At 42.6% G+C, this 21,003-nt stretch overlaps 1 protein-coding gene across 10 annotated transcripts in view; it reads left to right on the forward strand.

Moving 5' to 3' along the window:
* TIAM1 (TIAM Rac1 associated GEF 1) overlaps positions 1-21,003 on the forward strand; it is a 474,570-nt gene that overhangs the window by 252,287 nt on the left and 201,280 nt on the right. The window contains exon 1 of one of the 10 annotated variants that reach the window (XM_072740855.1): positions 19,476-20,070. The exons of the other annotated variants lie outside the window; for them this stretch is intronic. The gene's annotated coding sequence lies outside the window, so the exon portion shown is untranslated. Of the gene's footprint in view, positions 1-19,475; positions 20,071-21,003 lie in introns of those variants that run through there. 10 annotated transcript variants of the gene reach the window in all.

Here is a 21,003-nt window from a genome sequence, read left to right on the forward strand (position 1 = left end):
TCCCTTAAAATCTTTCAGGAAGTTAAAATAACTGATGAATTTCTTTTGTCAACTTACGAACAACATCGAGTCGTTTCACGTCCCTCTAAGGTAATGCCATTAGGCTTGAATTTGAGGAAAGTATTTCCATATTAGTTATTTTAATATGAATCTTTGCATGAAGTGGAACAAGGTGAGCCTGCTGTAGAAATGTACAGGTCGGCTCTTTGTGGATCTCACACATCGAGTCGCTGGGACTCAACCTCTGATTCTGTTCATCGGGCATCCATTTGTGGTTCATGCAGCCATTTAGAGAAGACAGACAACCAGTAAAGTTATATTGATAATACGACTCAAGTTAAGATGTCCTTTGAAGTAAAATATTGTAATATGGTGGCCCATGGGGGCACCTGGGTGGCTCAGTGGTTGAGTGTCTGCCTTTGGCTCAGGGTCTGATCCCAGGGTCCTGAGATCGAGTCCCATATCAGGTTCCCTGCATGGAGCCTGCTTCTCCCTCTGCCTATGCCTCTGCCTCTCTCTGTGTGTCTCTCATGAATAAATAAATAAAATCTTAAAAAAAAATACAGTGGCCCATGAGGATGCGGAAAGTACCAGCACACGAGGACAAATGTGTGAATAATGTGAACAATGAGCTGATCAAGGGCTGTGATGTGACAAATGATGGGAGGCCGCCACCTTGGCCGAGCAGCAAAGCAGATGTCTCTTGGTTGTCTGTTAGCCTAAGGAGGATGCGTGCGGCTTGTCCCATTTCCTGGGCTCCCCACTACTGCGTAAGAGGAGACATTTCTTGCCAAATTCGTAGCGCGGGTAAGCTTGGATTGAATAATACCAAGGTATTCAGGTTCAGTTGCTATGGAGATTGCTTTTCAAAGAAAGAGAATACACATACCATTTAAACTGGATTGCTGATGAATTAAGAAATGCATTATGTTCTTTTGGTCTGCCTGCCAGGTACTTCCGGCTCCATTATGTTGACTAGGAGACTAAGTCTCAGTGCCATTTGATTCAAATCTAGCAGTTACTGAAGGACATCGAATAGAAAAGTGGTGTCAGCCTCCCCTAAGTTTTGGGACCTGTTTGCTCTTCATAGTACTTACAACCTCAGAGTATTGTTTGGTCCCATTATGAAGGCTGGGATGGGTATAGGGGTGGAGGGGGGAGTGCTGAACCCAGCCTGAGTTACACTGCTGCTGTCCCCTCTCCTTCCACTCTCCTTCTGTCCTTCCTTCCTGCTTGCTTACCTGTATGCCTGCCTGCCTGTGTCTGATAATGTCTCTAGAGTCATACTTGAGGATCTATTCAAATCTGAATGATCATGAATCATTTCTGTGCATATTCTCCTTATGGTTCTTTATATTCCCTTTGTACACAGATTTGATCCCCGACACACTTCCAGTGATGTGTCAAAAGTAGTCCGAGGCAGCGTCCTGTTAATAGACTCTGTCTTCCTGGGAAACATGCAGATATTGTAGATGCAGACTGTATGCAGGGTCCAGCTACAAAATGCTCATTTTTGAAGATGGCATTGAGCTTTTTTCCTGAGGGATGGATGGATGAGAGAGGAAGGAAAATGCTGGAATGTGTTCCTTGCACATTGATCTTCGAACTCAGGAGTCAAGGGTCACATGATTTTTTTGGTCCTCTACTCATGGAGGGGAATGTTTCCTTTCATTCGGGACAATGAGTGAGTTAAGTAACGTCCACGAGGCCATGGCAAGGATATCAAGTATTTTCTGCCTTGTTTAGTGCGATAAACTGAGAGCTGCTTTCGAGAGAGGTCAAAATCCAGCTTCAGGATGATGTGTGGGGTTTACTTTCTGTGCTCTTTGTCAGGCATCCCAAGGGAATAGTAACATTCAAGGCTCTGATACCAGACAGGGAGAGACACTGGGGTGTCTTCCTGGATTGCCCCTCATGTCACACTTTAACAGCAGAATCCTGTCATGTCGGGGAGTATGACCCGATTCAGGGAATATGTGTGGAGTTCCTGTTATGTTCAGGTAGTATGAGAGGTGCTAGATGTAAAGGAACGTGTGAGACATGCACCCTGCCCATAGGGAGCTCACATCCCAGTGCACGAAACGGACTCACAATTACATACATGGAGAATGGTGTGTGATAGAGGCAGAAGGAGAAGTATATAGAGAACACAGATGAGAGAAATGTCTGCTGAATTGAATCTACTGGAGGGAGTCTCTTGTGGCCATTTTCCCGAGTGCTTGGAGAATGGATCCAGGATCCTCAAGCTATAGCCTGATGACCAAATTCTGCTTGCTTCTAGTTTTTGTAAGCCTGCTATATTTTACATTGTTTAAATGGTTGGGGGAAGAAAATCACAAGAGATGTAATAAATGATAACAAGTGAAAGTTTTATGAAATTCAAATGCTGGTGTCCAAGAATAAAGCACTATTGGAACAAGGCCATGTTTTTTGCCTCCATATTGTCCATGTTGCTTTTACATTAAAATGGCTCAGTTGAATAGTTAGCAGAGAGACCGTGTTGCGCACTGTTAATCTACTCTCCTGTCGTAACAGAGGACCACAGACAGGGTGCCCTAAAACAATATAAATTTATTTTCTTGTAATTCTCAAAGTTAGAAGTTTCAGATTAAGTTGGTGATTCCTTCTGGGGCTGCTTTTTTTGGTTTGTAGATGGCCATCTTCTCCCTGTGTCCACACATCATCTTCCCTCTGTAAGTGTCTGTCTGAGTCTTTTCTTTTTATGGGGACGCTAGTCATTGGATTGAGGGTTCACCTGTCTGAGCTATTTTAACCTAACTACTTCTTTAAAGACCTCTCTTCATATACAGTCACATTCTGAGGTACTCAGAGTTAGGACTTCAGTATATGAATTTCAGCCCATAACACTTACAGTGCCTAAGATATTTACTACCTGACTCTTCACAGAAAAATTTGCCACTCTGGACTATGCCGTTACTTAATTATGGTGTGTTCCACTTGTCCTCCTTCCTCTCCCCTCCGTCAGCACATACCCACTTACTTGTGACCATCACCATTCTCTTCTCAGTCCATCTGTCCATCCAACTACCTGTCCAACTACCTGTCCAATCATCTGTCCAACCACTTATCCATCCATCCATCCATCCATCCATCCATCCACCCATCCATCCACCCATCTACCTTTCCATCCATCTATCCATCCATCCATCTAACCACTTGTCCATCCATCCATTCATCCATCCATTCATCCATCCATTCATCCATCCATCCATCCATCCATCCATCCATCCATCCATCCAACCACCTTTCCATCCATCTATCCATCCATCCATCTAACCACTTGTCCATCCATTCATCCATCCATCTATGGTTTTGGGCCATGATAGTATCAGCTACTGCAGGATTTGTTTATAGAGAATACAGAACTCTTACCAATAATTCCTGTAGGTTGAGCTGTACTTTGCCCTCCATCCATGACTGATGTTCCAGTATATTCTCAGTTCCACTATTTCACTCTCAAACATAGCTTCCTCCACTCCCCAGCACCCCTCCAGCTACATGTTGCTGAGTCCACAGAGTAGATATTCAGCAGAAACCTTTGAAGCACTTCTAATTTAATCACAATTTCAGGTTGAGAACTGGAGCCACATTTATTATGGCTCCAGTTCTCATAGTCCAGAGTAGGCAAAATTTTCTGTGAAGAGCCAAGTAGTAAATATCTTAGGCACTGTGAGTGTTATGAGCTGTAATTCATATACTGTGAGAGAGCTCTCCACAAGCAATTTTATTTTCAAATGGCCCTTTGCTTAACAAATTTACTCCACCTGGGATACTTGTAATTTTTTGTGGCCCATGGAAATGTCAAACAATGCGGTGCTGGGGCCTCTAATCTTGTCTCTAGAACTTACAATAGTGGGAAGCTCACCATGGGATTAAGAGAACGATTGGTTGGTGTAACTAGGAATGCATTTTGACCTTCCTGTAAAATGCTGAAATTATGTTCTTTATTATCAAAATAGTGGAGAGATGTGTGAAGTCAATGCAAATTACTTCTGTGGCCTTGAATGTTTGCATGTGTCATGAAGCTGTTTTGCCCTACATGTTTCCCCGTAATGTTTCTTTCTTGAAATTGAACACCATGATCTCTCTTTAAGCAGGATGCTTCAGAAAATATACAGGAAGAGGCTTTTATCCCCCCCTTTCTTTCTGTGGTTCCATTGCATGCTGTGTGGTTTCAGAGGCACTTCCTTTGGTTGCCCCAAGCATGGAGTTTCCTCAAAACCAGAGAGCTCTCTTTTGGAAGGGCTCTAAAATCATAACCTGGATACTGCAAAAGCATCTCCAGCCACTGCTCTCTGGTCACTTTTTAATTTGGGAGTGATCAGCATTCTCCCAGAAGAGAGAAGAATCTAAGACATTCACCATGTGGTCACTCAGCGTTTAGAAAAGGGGAAACAGGGATCCCTGGGTGGCTCAGAGGTTTAGCACCTGCTTTTGGCCCAGGACGCGATCCTGGAGTCCTGGGATCAAATCCCACGTTGGGCTTCCGGCATAGAGCCTGCTTCTCCCTCCTCCTGTGTCTCTGCCTCTCTCTCTCTCTCTCTCTCTCTCTATCATGAATAAATTTAAAAAAAAATCTTAAAAAAAAAGAAAAAAGGGGAAACGGGCTCAATAAAGAAATAAAGAAAGAACGAGGCAGGGAAGACACAAAAAGTGCACTTTTAAAAGAAATAAGAGAAAGCTTAGTGGCTCACAAAGGTGACCCCCACCCCCTGCCCCGCCTCCACCACAAACATGGAATGTAGAGGTGTGATGTGGCTCCCAGGGGCAGATCTCTGCTTTTTACCCCAGCAAAATAATAACACCAACAGCAAGACCATTCAGAAACAAACAAAATAAAACCCAGAAAAGAAACCTCAACCCTCTTAGTTTAGACCTTTCGTTGAAAGGGTTAGAAGCCTGAGTTGAGTTAGGCCAAAGTGGAAACGAATTGGCCCCTGTAAGGAATAGGATAAAGGTGGATGTAGGGGACAGTTGAACCCAGAGAGGCCAGTGCATCAGGCTTCTCTTTCTAGTTTTCATCTCTGTGTTTCCCTGTATCGGATTAGTTTTTCTCGATCTGGCTTGAGCCTAGCACAGGCATGGCTGCCAGCATCTCTAGGCTGATATCCCACGTTTTAAAAGTTCTCTGATTGGCTACTGTAGATCATTAACCATCTCTGGACCAGTCACTATGTCCAGGGTGTTGAGGTTCAGTGATTTTCCTTGCCTAGGTCATGCTCATCTTTGTGGCTGGGGGTGGCGGAGAAGAAAGCATGGAGGTGCTCTGCAGAGAACAGCAGTCACAAATACAGGAGGAAAGGAAGGGTCCCCACCACTAATCTTAGGTGAAAAAGACACTGGAGAACTTAATGTTTCTGTTATCTAGGGTGCATACTAGTCAGAAAATAAAGCAATTACTTGCCTCACAGTACAGGAAAGAAAGATGAGTGGTCATTGCCCAGGAGGTGATAGGCGGGCATTTCTTTACACATAAAAGCATAACATGTTCATAGGTAATGGGTCCATGATTTGTCATGAGAAGAAAGGCAGTATTGGATGGATGGCTTGAATCTTTGGGCTCGATGTGAGGACAACCACCGCATCTTTCCTAATTCCCTTGTCATGCCCTTGGGTTGTAAGCATCAGATCCCGAAGCTCATCCAGTCCAGTGATACCAGAGAAGAGGATATATGCACTGAACCTACTCTTAAACGCTGCTTTCATTTTTAAGTAAAGTCACAGCAAAGGGTATATTCTTCTGTTGGCCACACATACATTCGTGTGTATATAAACATGTGTGGGTATTTGCATACATAAATATATACATACTTTGTCTATCTACCTATCTACCTACCTACCCACCTATCTCATCAATTTAACTCTCTGACAATATTCCTTAAAGAAGAGTCACCTGAATATATAACCATATGATCTACTATTAGTTTAATGGTTGGAGGAGAATATCTTCATGAGCTAAATATCTCCTTTAGAACATGTATTTTATCTTATGTGTCATTAGCTGTCTTACTCATTGAACTTTACAGAGACTTCATGGAGTGCTAGCTATACAGGATTTTATATCTAGAGCCTAAAGTTAAGAGGCTTTCTTATTTGGGAAGTGGAAATTATTATTTGGTGGGAAATGTTTTTCTTTAAGAGAGTTTGTTTTCTTGTAATTTGATTCACTTTTCTTAACTGTGAAATATGCCAACCCCTCCAGAATGGTACCCAAAACTTGAGTGTACAGCCCTAGTGGGTAGCACGGTCATCACCAGCTCAAGAAGGGGAACGTTGCCAGCTCCCCAGAAGACCTCTCTTTCCATCCTCTTCCTACCTGTTAAGGGTAAAAGCTGGGCTTGGCATGTTTTTGCTCTTTTTCATACTTCTGTGACTCAAATATGTATTTCCAAGTATTGTCGTTTAGTTTTACTTGCTTTTGAACCTTATATGAGTGGAATAATTTTTTATTTAGTATTCTAGGTCCGGTTTCATTTTAAAAAATGAGATTAATTTCTTTTGCATGTAGCTCTGATTTATCTGTATTCACAATTGCACAATTTTATTGTGTGCATAGACAGTAACTGATATAGTAGCCATTCTATGGCTGATGAACACTTGGGTGAGTTCTAGTGCTTGGCTATTGTGAGTAATGCTGCAAGGACTGTCCTGGGAAATCTTCCCCAGAGGACATGTGCATGCATTTCTTGGGGGTATCTCTAGGAGTGGATTGCTGATTCTTCATCTTATTGAAGATGGGTGAGGTAGGTGACCCAGTTATACTCTCCCTGGAAGGATAAGTCAGGGAGTTCCTGTTGTTCCAGGTCCTCAGGGAAACCTTATTATCACTCATTTGAATTCTAGCTGTTTTGGAAATGAATGAATTTCTTGCTTTTCATTTACATTTTCCTGGTAATCAATAAAGTTAAACTCCTTTACATAGGGCCATTTGGAATATCCTTTTTTTTGTGTGTGTGTGGGCTACCTATTCAAATCACTTGTCATTTTCTATTTGGTAGTTGGTCTTATTGATTTGTAGTGTGTAGATGTGTATATGTTTAAATAGTCTGGATAATGTGCCTTTGTTGGTTGTGTGAGTTGCAAATAAGGTCTCCCAGTTTAGCTTGTCTTTCATTCTCTTATTTTTTTAAATAAATAATTATTTTAAATAATTTTTAAATAAATACATATTTTATTTTATTTTATTTTTATTTTTTAAATTTATTTATGATAGTCACAGAGAGAGAGAGAGGCAGAGACACAGGCAGAGGGAGAAGCAGGCTCCATGCACCGGGAGCCCGACGTGGGATTCGATCCCGGTTCTCCAGGATTGCGCCCTGGGCCAAAGGCAGGCGCCGAACCGCTGCGCCACCCAGGGATCCCCATAAATACATATTTTAGAATAAATAATTTTAATTTTTTAAATACTTATTTTTAAATAAATAATTATTTAAAAAATGAATTTTCAGTCTGAATGCAATTAGAATTATTAGTTATTTGCCTTTATGTCTGTCCTATTTGAGTAAAATCTTTTTTTAAAAACGATTTTATTTTTAAGACATCCCTCTACACCCATCATGGGGCTCGAACTGATAACCCCTAGATCAAGAGTCATGCATTCTTCTGACTGGGCTAGCCAGGTACCCCTAAAATCTTTTGATCCAAGATAACCCATTGTTACCTTAGATGACGAAGTCATATATAAATTGGTACTTTTATCCCTCCCAGATAATACCAGGGCATTAAAGTATTTTAGCTCCTTTTCTTCCCACCTGGTGGATAGGATATTGTTATGGCCTATCTTTTTTCTCTTACATTATTTAAAATCTAAGATATTATTATTTTATCTCTGTTCCAGATGGTCTTTATTTCTACTCAGTGTAGAATTCTAGGTTGACAGTTATTTTCCTTGAACACTTAGGAGATAACAGCTCATCCTCTTCTGGCTTCTTTTGCTTCTGTTGAGAAGTCAGCTGGCAGCTCAGGGGATGCCTCTTTAGAGGTCATTAGTCTTCCTCTTCCTGCTTGTATGATTTTTCTCTTTGGCTTTTTCAGTTTTGCTGTGACATATATAGTTTAAGTATCTTCTTATTTTTTCTGTTTGGGGTTTGTAGGACTTCTGGAACCTGTGGATTGGTGTCTTTTGTGTATTTTGGGGAATTGCCAGCCTGTATCTCTTCTGCCTAATTCTCCTTTTTTCTACATATTAGACTTTCTCACTGCCTCCTCTCTGTCTTTGAGTTTCTCCTTCTCTGTTTTCCCTATTTTTGTCCTTCCATGCTTTATTTTGCCAATAGACTGAAAAGGAAATACTATTTTATTCACTCAGCGGTTGATCTTTTAGGTTCTGCTATGTGCTAGGCACCATCCTATGTAGTTTGGATACTTCCATGAACAAAAGAGACAAAGATCCTTGTCTTTATGATTTATTATTAAATAATAAGCAATTGTTTATTAATTGTATTAAATTCATAATTAATAGACTTTCATTTTAATTAACTTAATGCTATAATATGCTAGAAGGTGATAGGTACTATCAAAAAAATGAAAAGGGGTGCCTAGGTGGCTCAGATGGTTAAGTGTCTGCCTTTGGCTCAGTGATGATCTTAGGGTCCTGGAATTGAACCCCATGTTGGGCTCCTTGTTCAGTGGGGAGTCTGCTTCTCCCTCTCCCTCTGTCCCTTCCCCCTACTCATACTCTCTCTTTCACTCTGCTTGCTCATTTTCTCTCTCAAATAAATAAATAAAATCTTAAAAAAAGGAAAAGCAGAGCTGTTTTGGGGAAGGGGCAGCTTTTTTTTGAGGGGGGGAGTGGGGCCAGTTAGGATATAATCATGAGAAGATACCATTTGAATGAGGACCTAAAGATAATGGTATTAGCTCATTGCATATCTGGAATGTTCTAAAAAGAGGGAGTGTGTCTGGAAAGTTCAGGGAACATCAGAGAGGCCAAGTGTGGTGGAAGTGGCAGGAGCAAGGGGAGAAGGAACAGGAGGTGATATGACAGGATTTGTAAGACCCTCCAGGGAGTTTGGTTTTTACCCCTTGATTGATCGAGGGTTGTATGATCTGATTTGCACATTAAAGGGATCCCTCTGGCTTCTGGGGTGAGATCAGACTGTGTAAAGAGGGGGACTTGTTAAGGAGTTTTGCTTTAGCCCAGCAAGAGAAAATGGTGGCTCAGAGTGTAGTGGGAACTGCAGGGGTGCTGAGAGTTGATTTGAATTTAGAGATCAAAAGGCATCTCTTCCTACCACTGGGGACGCTCCAGGAGAGCAAAGGGATTTGATAATGTAGAGGAGAGATAATTGCTGAAAAAATGTCCTTAAGTATAGGGAGGGGGGTCTAGTCATAGGAGGAGGGATTGCTTTTAGATGGGATATGAATAGTTAGTTATCTGTGATCATAGGCTTGGAAGTTGTGGTAGTCCTATCCGATTACTTCTGTTTTCTCGGAGATGTAGGACAAGAGATCGTCAGCTGAGAAAGATGAGGAGAAATTATTGGGCATTTGGGATGAGAAGAGTAGATGGGAACTTCACAAAGGAGTAAATGGACTAGCAACTATGGTATGAGATCACCAGCTTCATTTAGGACAGACTTGACATCGGTGGTCATTGAAAGTAAGACCAGTGGACTGTTCAGCTTTCTGGGTGCAGGCGCCAACCAGGTAGTTTGTTGGATCTCACCGGGTTGGTATCTTTGCCAAATGTATGTGACCCAGTGATAGAGGGACCAGGGAGTTAAGGAAGGAACTCAGTGATAGGCTAGGGACGACTGTGTGGCAGCATGGCTGTGAGGGCCACTGAAAGGTGGGGGGGTGGTTATTGGGTTTGAGATCTGAAGGGGTTGGTCTGGACAAATGGGAGGTGGTGAGCTGAGAGTGGGATGTGTGATGTTGGCTGTATGGATGTTGGCTGACTGGTCTTTCCCCCTTTTGGTTAACATTATGCTATTTTGGAGATTTAGTGTGCTGAGTCTTGAAAATTCTTAGTATAGGTCAAAAATTTAGTGTGCTGAGTCTTGAAAATTCTTAGTGTAGGTCAAAAAGCCCATGTACTTGTGTATTATTGGAATAAATGTATATTTTCCTCCTTGCTCCCTATTTCTCTTCTTGTTCGGGGTCTAGAAGGAAGTGGCAGAGGACTTTATTTCTGTAGTTTCAGGAGAGATCTCAGGCATGTGGGGTTTTGGTCATGCTTTCTGGTGTTGGTTATCATCACGAGGGTGTATTCAATCTAAGTCAACAAATATTTGAGAGTTGAGGTTGAGGATATACCACGGGCTAAGGCTTTCTTCTAAGCACCCAGGGTGGAGTTGGGAGAAAGATGGGTCAAAATCCCTGACTGTGTGGAGCTTAGAGTCTAGTCGGGAAGAAAAACCATAAACAAGTAGTAAAATAAGAAAATTTTTAGTGTGTGTTTATAAGAGAAAACATAAAGTAGGGAAGTGAGAAAGGAAATGTGTCGGAGAAAGAGGTGGTAGGGATGGAGGTGTCTAGGAGGATCTCACTGAGAAGGTGATGGTGAACAGAGACCTCAAGTCCAAGATCACATATATACTCAGAATAAAGTCCCCATGGAAGCAAATAGTATGATTTGGTGCACCAAGTCCTTATGAAAATAAAAGCCCATGTTAATGCCAAAGGCCAAGAATATTGTTTTCGGTTAATGAAATTGAACCAGTAGGATCCATGTATGTGTCAATATGTAACTATGAGACTCTGGAAATGGGCAGTTCATTAACAACTCTACTAGACATTTTTTTGGGGTGGTGGTGGCATGGGCTGTCTGAGGGGGTGTTCCTTCAGGAAGTTGCTGCCCTCAGACCCAGCCAATCTGACTAATTTTTGCCCAATGGAAAGTTATGTGGGCAAGGGTTTACAGCCATTCTTCAATGGACTGAGTTCATCTGTGGCCAGAGAAGAGAACAAAGGCTCTCAGGATGCAGGCCTTTGGCAGGAGCCACAAGTCTGAATCATAAGCCCGAGTCTACTGAGAAAGGTGTGTGAATTTGTTGGAGCAAGAAAAGTGAAAGCCAGAGATGGCTTGCCGTGGTCATGGCCAGCCCTCAGCAGGGATTCCGTTTGATGGGTTGGCATCATTATGACCCAATGCTGAAGACTCCCTTTTCTCAGAAGCCAGACAGCTGGGAGTGGAAGGCTGAGCCTTGGTGTATCAGAGGATCCGGTGAAGTTTGTCAACCTGCTTGTGAGATCCTACCCCACACCGACTGGTTGGTATGTGTAACTCTTGGTGCCTTGCCAGGAGCAGTGTGTCATCCTGTGAGTCACCTGCCATGTTTTATTGGGAAGTCTGGGAGAGCGGGAGCAAAATTCTCTTCATTTTGTATTCCTTTTGATTGTGAACCACCACTGTAAATAGTTGAGTATAAAATATCTCCACTATGGTTGAGATGGTTAATTATCTTGGTTCCAGGCCTTGAACTTGCCTGTTGCAGAGGAACTTGGTTCTGCAAAAGGGCCCAGTGAATATGCTTATGAGATTCCTACACAGGCATTATGCATGTTCTTTGATTGTTACCCAATTTAACTTGCTCATCTTAGACACCTTGTTCATCATCTTTCTCAGACGGAGTGATGATTACCTGCCAGGAACTTCATGACAAACCCTGAAATATGTTGTTTGCCTGCTACATTGGGCCTTGAGAGAGGGACGAGATACCCCATGAGCAAGTGCAGGCTTTGGGGATCAGATTGAGCTCTCTGGCTTGGTGAGCCCAGACCTGTGACTTCTAAAGGTGATGATAATAATCAAATCACTTGCTAGCTGCCAAGACTGTAGGCCAGTCGTAGCAATGAGATGAAGGAGGGCTGTGGTCCCAGCCTCAGAGAGACCAGGTTGGAACTTCAGACCCTAACTCCTACTTGTCAAGCAGCTTTGGGCAGTTTGCTTAACCTATCTGTGCCTCAGTTTCTTTATCTGCACAATGGATCTAGTTATCATACTTTGTTGAGTTGTCATGGGGACCACGTACAAAAATGGATGAGCAGCTCTCAGCCCTGTGGTTCGCACAAAGTGCTCAGGAAATGTGATTCATCCGTGAGTAGTGTCACAAGCAGAATACTATTAAAACCCACTTTACAAATGAGACACTGGGACTTTACAAGTCTTAGGTGATGGACTTATGACCAGAAAAGGAATTCCTGGCCAGTTGAGGTCCGTTAAATGTGCAAAAGGTAGTTAAAATGTGAGCTATTCATGTATTCAGCTGGTAACTTGAGTTTGGTTTATTTCTCACACTCTTATGGTGCTGGACTTATATTCAACCCTTCAGGTTTCTTGATTTGCTTTGAAATTGGGAATGGGAACAGATTGGGGGAAGCCGATGTACAGCAAGGGATGTGGTGCACAGGTGTGACACCTGGCATATTGTGAATGCTTTGCCTGTGAAGAGGTGTGCCTCGTTTCATCTTTATAATTGGAAAAGATTTAATTTCATAGGTTAGACAATCCCATTTTATCTCTTACAATCAGAGAAAATCGCTCTTTTAGGTATGTGATTAAGATCATGGTGATGTGACAGGGAGAACAGGCACATTTTAAAGCCGGTTAATGTGCTTAGAGTTTTGATTACTTTTGTTTTTTAGCAATATTTTGAAAAGCTATGTGCTCCTGAGCCAATAGGTTGAAAATGAAGTGTTGTTTTGAATCTTTATTTTTTATTTTTTTTTTAAGATTTTATTTATTTATTCATGAGAGACACACACAAAGAGAGAGAAAGAGAGAGAGAGGCAGAGACACAGGCAGAGGGAGAAGCAGGCTCCATGCAGGGAGCCCGATGTGGGACTCAATCCCGGGTCTCCAGGATCAGGCCCTGGGCTGCAGGCGGCGCCAAACTGCTGAGCCACCCCGGCTGCCCTGTTTTGAATCTTTAAGTCTATGTAACATTGAATTTGCCATTTTGACCATTTTTAAGTATACAGTTCCGTGACATTAATTAGATTCACAGTGTTGTGCAATGATCACTGCTGTCTGTGTCCCAGACTTTCTCACAACTCATACATCAGTGCTGTAACCATGAAGCGGTGACTTCCCATCTCCCCTGCCCCCCAGCATTTGGCAACCTCTGGTCCCCTTTTGGTCTCTGTTTTTTTTTTTTTTTCTGTTTTTTGTTTGTTTTTGTTTTTGTTTTGTTTTTTAAAGATTTTATTTATTTATTTGAGAGAGAAAGAGCACACATGCAAGCATTGGGGGTAGGGGGCGCAGATGGAGAAACGGATTCCCCGCTGAGCAGGGAGCCCAATGTGGGGCTGGATCCCAGGACCCTGGGATCATGACCAGAGCCAAAGGCAGACACTTAACCGACCAAGCCACCCAGGCGCCCCCTTTTGTTCTCTTTGAATGTGCCTATTCTAGATATTTCTTATAGGTGGAATCATACAATAGTTGTTCTTTTGTGTCTGACTTCATCATTTGGCACACTGTTTTCAGGGTTCATCCATTCCTTTTATTGGCTGAATATTCCTCTGTTGTATGGATGGGCCACATTTTGTACATCCACTCATCCGTTGCTGGACGTCTGGGTTGTTGACGCTTCTTGCCAATTGTGTGCAGTGCTGCAGTGCATATTCACATGCACGTGAAAAGATGCTATTTTGCTGCATCTGACATGTTTTCATTTCTTGGGGAGAACTTGGAGGAGTCTTGTCTTTGGCCGGGGTGCTCACATGAGCCCTCAGGCATGTAGGAATCCATCCACATCTCCCCCAGACTTACCCGCAGTCTTGCCTAGTCTAGCACTGTAATTTGTTGGGGGAGGATGCTGGCTGCTGGTGAATCAGACTGCCTTCAGCTGTCCTGGCTTGACTGCGTCCTCCTGCCCGGGTCTTTGAGCCTCTTATTTGCTCGTCTGGGACTGAGCCAAGAAATTTTTCATGCACCCACTTATTTTTATTTGCTTATTAGTTTTCGATAGGCTCAATTTATATCATTTTTTATTTACATGTGCTTTATGTACTGTGTTGGGGCCCAAAATTATGTATGCATCTACTGCATTTAATGTGTGTTTTATGGATTTTTTTGTCCTAGGAGGGGAATAATTGAGTTGGCAGGACATGCAGCAGATTTGTTTTAGTAGATATGGGTTCTAGACTGAATTTACCATTATTTTATTACGTGAGCTTGAGTCACTTAGCCCTTCTGACCTCAGATGGATGAGTGATTAATCAGAATCCCTTTTTACTTTTATGTATCTGGGTCTGTAACTCTTTATGTGTCTGTTGCCTACCCCAGATCACTTAATGTTTTGAGATGTAGGCCTTGTTGTGTTTTCTGATTGAAAATACTCTTTACAAGGGGTTCCCCTTTCTCCATACAGGTTGCTTCCTGAGTTGTTAATTTTAGCCATTTTGACTGTTGTGAGGTGGTGTCTCGTAGTTTTGATTTGTACTTTCCTGATGCCGGGTGATGTTGAGCATTTTTTCATGTGTCTGTTGGCCATTTGTATGTCTTCTTAGGAAAAATGTCTGTTCATATCTTCTGCTCATTTCTTGGCTGGATTTTTTGGGTTATTATTATTATTATTATTATTATTATTATTTTGGTGCTAAGTGAGATGTTCTTTATAGATTTTGGATACTAGCCCTTTATCTGATAAGACATTTACAGATATCTTCCCCTTCTCCTCCTACTACACTGTTGGTGGGAATGCGAACTGCTGCAGCGACTCTGGAAGACAGTATAGAAATTCCTCAAAAAGTTAAAAATAGAGCTACCCTACAGCCCAGCAATTGCATTACTGAGTATTTATCCAAAGTGTCAAACAGAATGATTTGAAGGGGCACCTGCACCCCAATGTTTATAGCAGCAATGTCCACAACAACCAAACTATGGAAAGAGCCCTGGTGTCATTGACAGTTGAATGGATAAAGAAGATGTGGTACACACACACACACACACATGCACTGGACTATTACTCTGAGATCAAAACGAGTGAAATCCTGCCATTTGCAACCATGTGGATGGAACTAGAGTATATTATGCTAAGCAAAGTAAGTTCATCAGAGAAAGACAAGTGTCATATGATTTCACTCATATGTAGAATTTAAGTACCAAAACCGGTGAACATAGAAGAGAAGGGAAAAAAATAAGATAAAAACAGAGAGGGAGATAAACCATAAGAGACACTGAACTCTAGGAAACAAACAAAGGGTTGCTGGAGTGGGGTGGGTAGGGGATGGGGTAACTGGGTGATGGGTATGAAGGAGAACATGTGATGTAATGAGCACTGGGTGTTGTATGCAACTGATGAATCACTAAATTCTACCTCTGGAGATAAAAAAAAAAAAAAAAAAAAAAGAAGAGACAAAGAAAATACTCTTTGCATGTTGAATTTTTGTTGACATTAGAGAAAATGGCAGCAAGTGCTCCTAGAGTCCATTAAATCTCATGTCGATGTTCTCAGAAAGGAAAGCACGAGTGGGTTCTCATTTGCATGTTTCCTTGACATCAGAAGTCACCTAATTTTAATTGATTATGTGCCTGTCACTAGCAGAGGACTGTGTGAGATGTCAGGTGTTAGAAACACCTCTACAGGCATGGTCCTTGTCACTTCACTGGTGTCTGGACGGTATTTCTATCCAGGACCAAAATAGCAATATCAACACAAACACCTCAAAAACATGTAGAACGCTAACCTGGTGGCTTATATACTTATTGAAAATTGTTTTTGTAGGGCCCCTTACCATTTGGGGGAAGTGTTGGGTATGTGTCCTATGCAAAGCCTATCAGCGCCTGTAACCCCATGGGTTGTCAGTAGGCCTTGATTTCAACTTCCCATTTTACTGAAAGGGAAGCCAAATGGCTTGCTATGAGTTGTTTGTCTGGTTGTTGGCAGAGCCCGGATGCGAACAAGGCCTTATTTCACACCCTTACTTCTCCCTTGACGAAAGGAGGCCTCAGTGGGACTGCTTCTTGACCCCCAGTGGGAACACTCCCTGGGGGTTCTATGGAAGCCTGAAGGGTTATCCAGGCTGCACACTCTTCTTCAGAGAAAAGGCAGGATTGAAGAACTTATCTTCTTGCGTGAGTTATTCACACAATCGCGCTTTTAGTGCCAATAATAATTATTATTGTTTATTACTGCTGAGCAGAGAGGTGTCTAAAAGAGCCCACACCAGGGAAAACCCAGATGCTCTCGCCCCCACAAACCACATGTACCTCTTGTGCAAGGCTCACAGGGCCCTTGGCACCAACCGCCTCACTGTGTGTGTGGGCAGGACAGCATCTGGCCCCATATGGTTTCTTGCTAGTCAGTGTGCGAAGAGTTCATGGACTTTTCCTTTGGCCTCTTTGTTACTTTTATCCTTGGGTTGCACTTCCTTCCTTTTCCCCTTTTCCCTTCCAGTTACAAGCATGACTTCAGTTGTAAGTATGAGAGCCACCAGTGAATCCTGAAACTCTTGCCTCTGGCATGTTTGATCAACGCTGTTGTGTAAGGAATTGTCATTTGGGGTCTTGAAAGAAATGGGAGTTTTAAAATCATGGAAATGTATGATTGGAAGATAGAACCAGGAAGCCAGAGAATATTAAGTAGGATATTATCACATAAGAGTTGAGGAAATCGAAGCCTCTGGATTACAAGGAACTTGCTACACATTCAGTCTGTGGGTGTTCTGGATCTAGGTGGCATTTAAAGGCTGGAAGAGTGTTCTTGGCCTCTTCTTGACAGACTATATTTTTCAGGATTACTTCTGCTCATTTGTTAGGCATTCAGTTTTCAGAGGGAGAAAACTGTTCAAAGTCACTAAGTTTGGCTGGTGCAAAGTTTATTATTAATTTATTTATAGATTTTATTTATTTATTAGAGACACAGAGAGAGGCAGAGACACAGGCAGAGGGAGAAGCAGGCTCCCTGCGGGGAGCCCGATGTAGGACTTGATCCCAGGACCCCAGGATCATGACCTGAGCCAAAGGCAGGAGCACAATCACTGAGCCATCCAGGTGTCCCTATTGGTGCAAGGTTTAATTTTAAGTTGTAAAACATCTTGGTGCCAAATCAAATTTAACGAGAGTCTGCACTTGAAGGCGTTGTCTAAAAGGATGAACCTCAGTTGTTCTCTCAGAGAGAAGTACAGGTTGGTTTTGGGGTGAGTCAAGGGTCTTAAACATGTCAGTATTCTTGGTAATCCTCGGACCACCAAGCACAGGGTGGGGTGGTGGTGGGATGGATCCATATACTTCTAATCTGTTTCAAATGTAAAAACTTGATTTTGGCAACCAGTCAGTAGCCAACCATAAAATGTATTCATAAAAAAGCTTCTGAATTTCCTTAGCAATACCGTATAATTAACAGGATCCGGATTTGGGTCTGCAATGACGCTGGGAAGTCATCTTTTTGGATTTCTATCATCTGTATTAATCAACACCCCTGTTGGGCTTCACCTACCTTGAGGAGGAGAATTCTCTTTTTCATTGGCTTTGCTGTTGGTTTGCTGTTGCTAGGTGACATAGGTGACATAGGTGATGGTGGGTTGACATGGGCACTTGTTTGCCTTGTTCCTGGGAACCCAACTTCACTGTCTTTGTGGGCTGGGAAAGGTGGGGAGGTAAGCTCCTCTGCAGGAGCTGGCATCAAATTCTTAGACCTTGTCAGCTAGGTGGATGGCAACACTTTTTCTATTAAGCTGCCCTGATTTTTGATCAAGTTGGTTCTGAAGACCCTTGAACAGAAATCCAGAAGAGCCTTCCTTAAGGGGTTTGTGTCATTGAGAACACAATTTGAAAGGAATTTTAAAAGTCAGCTATTGTAGGTCAAATTTATAAAACAGCAAGATAAAGCCTGAATTAAAATCTATGGGGAAAATAACTTAAATAAACTCTCCTTTTTTTTTTGTTTCTGAGCATCAATTCAACTGATAAAGGGAAACAGAGCTGTTTGACCCTTTTTGCATTTTCCCCTACATACCAAATGTTGTTTTCCATCATATATTTATTTATTCATTATGTGGGCTTATATCTGTGTAGCTAGCTCTTGTGTAAATATCCATGACCAGTACAAATACCTTATGAGGGTGTCATGGCTTAGAGTTTTTCAAAATATTTTTACATAAATCTTTTTATTTGTGGGTAGAGTTTGATTATTTTCATAACTCTGTCCCCCAAGTTTAGCCTGATCTTGGGAAATTTGTTAAAAACAAAAGTCAGCCATGCTCCCTCTGCTGGTTGCATTTCTTTGTAACAGAAACACTGTACATTTGTGATTAAGTTCATTGCTTCTGGTGGGACTCAACTCATAAGCTTTTATTTTTCTTAATATTTTATTTATTTATTCATGAGAGACACACACACACACAGAGGCAGAGACACAGGCAGAGGGAGAAGCAGGTTCCATGCAAGGAGCCCGATGTGGGACTCGATCCTGGGCCTTCAGGATCACACCCCGGGCTGCAGGCAGTGCTAAACCTCTGTGCCACTGGGGCTGCCCCTCATAAGCTTTTAAAAAGCATGACTAGTGGCATTCGGTGCTGCAGGTAAAGAAGCTGGTGACGTAACGAGGGACTTCCCATTTGCATAGGGGTGTGTAGAGGGGACCCACGACCTGGCCTCCTTCCTTCCTTTCCTTCCTTTCCTTCCTTTCCTTCCTTTCCTTCCTTTCCTTCCTTCCTTCCTTCCATGCCAAGAGCAGCTCAGCTCCCTCCTAAGGCCACTGCCTGAGGACGTCTTGGGTTCTGATGTTGTAGGCTTTCTCCTGTGTCGAGTGTTTTGCAATCTGCCAGCCACTAAGTGAAACCAGCAGGTTTTCTGTGTGCTCCCAGGTTGTTCAGACTCTTGAACTCCGGGTGCCCTGTGGTTCTCTCCAGAAGCAACTATAGGAGAGTCTTTATTTACTGGCCTGAGAGATGGGCAAATGAGGTGAGGACCGATTCTGTTCTGCCAACATGCACTTAATCGCATACCTACCATCTGTGAGGCTCCAAGGCACTTCAAGGGGAGCAAACCCACCATCCTGTGCCCTGTTTTGAGAAACGCTGAGCAACAAGGACAAGGCTCGTCTCCCCCTCCAAGCGGAAATGAAGTCCTATCAGAAAGGAGGGAAAAAAAGCACAAGTGGCATTCTGGAGTTAAAAGAAACACGTCTTAGGTAATGACAAGGCCAGAAGACTTGTAGAAAAGATGTCCTCACTTTTGTAGGTCCTCACCCTGACTGGTAGACGCAGTGGTGCTTGCATCGTTTTTCCCTGTAAGTGATTTGTAACTTTCTTCTCGATAAGCCGTAATGAGATTAAACATCCTTCCTGTTCTCAGTGGAGCGTCTCCAGCTAAAGACTGTCAATGGAGAAATGACTCTGGTGGCTGCGATAAGCCTGCCTGTCTGTGTATCTTTCACATCTCTACCCTGCCTCCTCCCCCCAGATGTGCTATCTGTGATTCCAAAGCTGATACCCCAGCCTTATGTCATCCTCCTCTCCACCCCCTTCTTGATTATTTCCATCCAAATGTGATGCAGGCCCTTAGCTTCGCGAGGGCATGGGCCTGAGGCTGTGTCCCGTACCCCCCAGTGCTTCTTTACTGCTTCTGACTCCAGTGCCCACTCTCTCCGGATCCCTCGCAGGTGGTCCAGCCATCAGATGCTGCAGGGCGGAAAAGAAGGAGAAATGCTCTTCTGTATCCTTGCAAGTCCCTGGAGAGTCTCTTCCTGATGCTGAGGATTATATGTGGAATGAATAAATTCAGTGACTGTTGGTAGTGAAACCTGTCTCCCAGGGCTTCTCATTAGCCAGCAGTATTGGCATTTGGGGGGCTGGATAATTCTTTGTTGGGGGAAGCTTTCCCATGCCGCACCTGTGTCTTTTGCCTACGAGATGCCAGTAGCTCCCCCAGGTTGTGACAACCAAGAATGTCTTCACTACTGTCGAGTGTTCCCATTGGGCAGAGTCACCACCTGCTAAGGACCAATGCTGATTTCACACACCCCATCTCTTCGTTCTGCTCCTTCACAATTCTCCGTGGGCCTTCTTTTGTTCATTTGCTTCATTCACTTAACAAATAGCTACCAATTTTCTACTTACGCCAGCCTCTGCACAAGGTCCTTGGACTATAAAGATAAGGTAGGCATCTCCTTCATGTTCGTATATATATGAGAATATATATATATATATATATATATATATATGAGTCAATTTTGAATGTATCACAGTTTCCACGATTTTGTGTTTTATCATTATTGTCTTGAAAGTTCCCTTTTCTGAATGTTACTCCCAGCCTACAACTCTGGCGGGCGATCGAGAGTAATTAGGACTTCTTGAATGAATGTTATGTTTCTGTTTCTGTAGCCTGGGTCTTTGAGGAAAGCCCCTTGCAGTGTGGGTCAGTATCCTTGGCTTTGACACAGCTATTAACCTTGTAAAATGATAATGCTCTATTAATCTATCAATTTCATCCATGAATGCTTCAACTGTTACAGATATGGCCTCCACTTATCATTCCTTATTTCCATTTTCCTGTATTGTGATTTCTTCATTTTCTTTAACCAGCCACCTGAGGCTTCATTTAACATGTGTGGTCATTTTTTAGTTTCATTTAATGAAACTTCTGTTTTGGAACCAAGGTCAGGCCTAGCGAAGGGATGATCATTGGATTACTTTTGGGTGGACTTTTAAGTTAGCAAGTGTCCGTTAGAATGCTCAAAACTGTGGTATGAATATTGCTTATGGGAAATCAGGTTTACGGCAGCTATTTTTCTAGGGGGAGAGAAAAGGGGGATATATTTCAGGGAGGCGTTTACAGATGGCTCCCACTATGTTGATAATTTTAATTTTTTTTTTTTGCCACGTGATGGATGCTTGAGGGTTCGCTATATGATTTTCAAATATACTTTTGCATGTCTGAAATATCTTGTAGTAAGTTTTCAAGGAAAAATAGCCAGTTAAACATTTGCTTTTCAGTTTTTCCATCTCCCATTCTGTTTAAGGAGATGTGTGGGAATTGGGTGCCTACCGGCTAACCTACCCACATTCCTGCCTGTGCAGAGGGGGCACCTT

The sequence above is a fragment of the Vulpes vulpes genome, chromosome 15, assembly GCF_048418805.1.
Source record: "Vulpes vulpes isolate BD-2025 chromosome 15, VulVul3, whole genome shotgun sequence".
In the NCBI taxonomy this organism is placed as follows: domain Eukaryota; kingdom Metazoa; phylum Chordata; class Mammalia; order Carnivora; family Canidae; genus Vulpes; species Vulpes vulpes.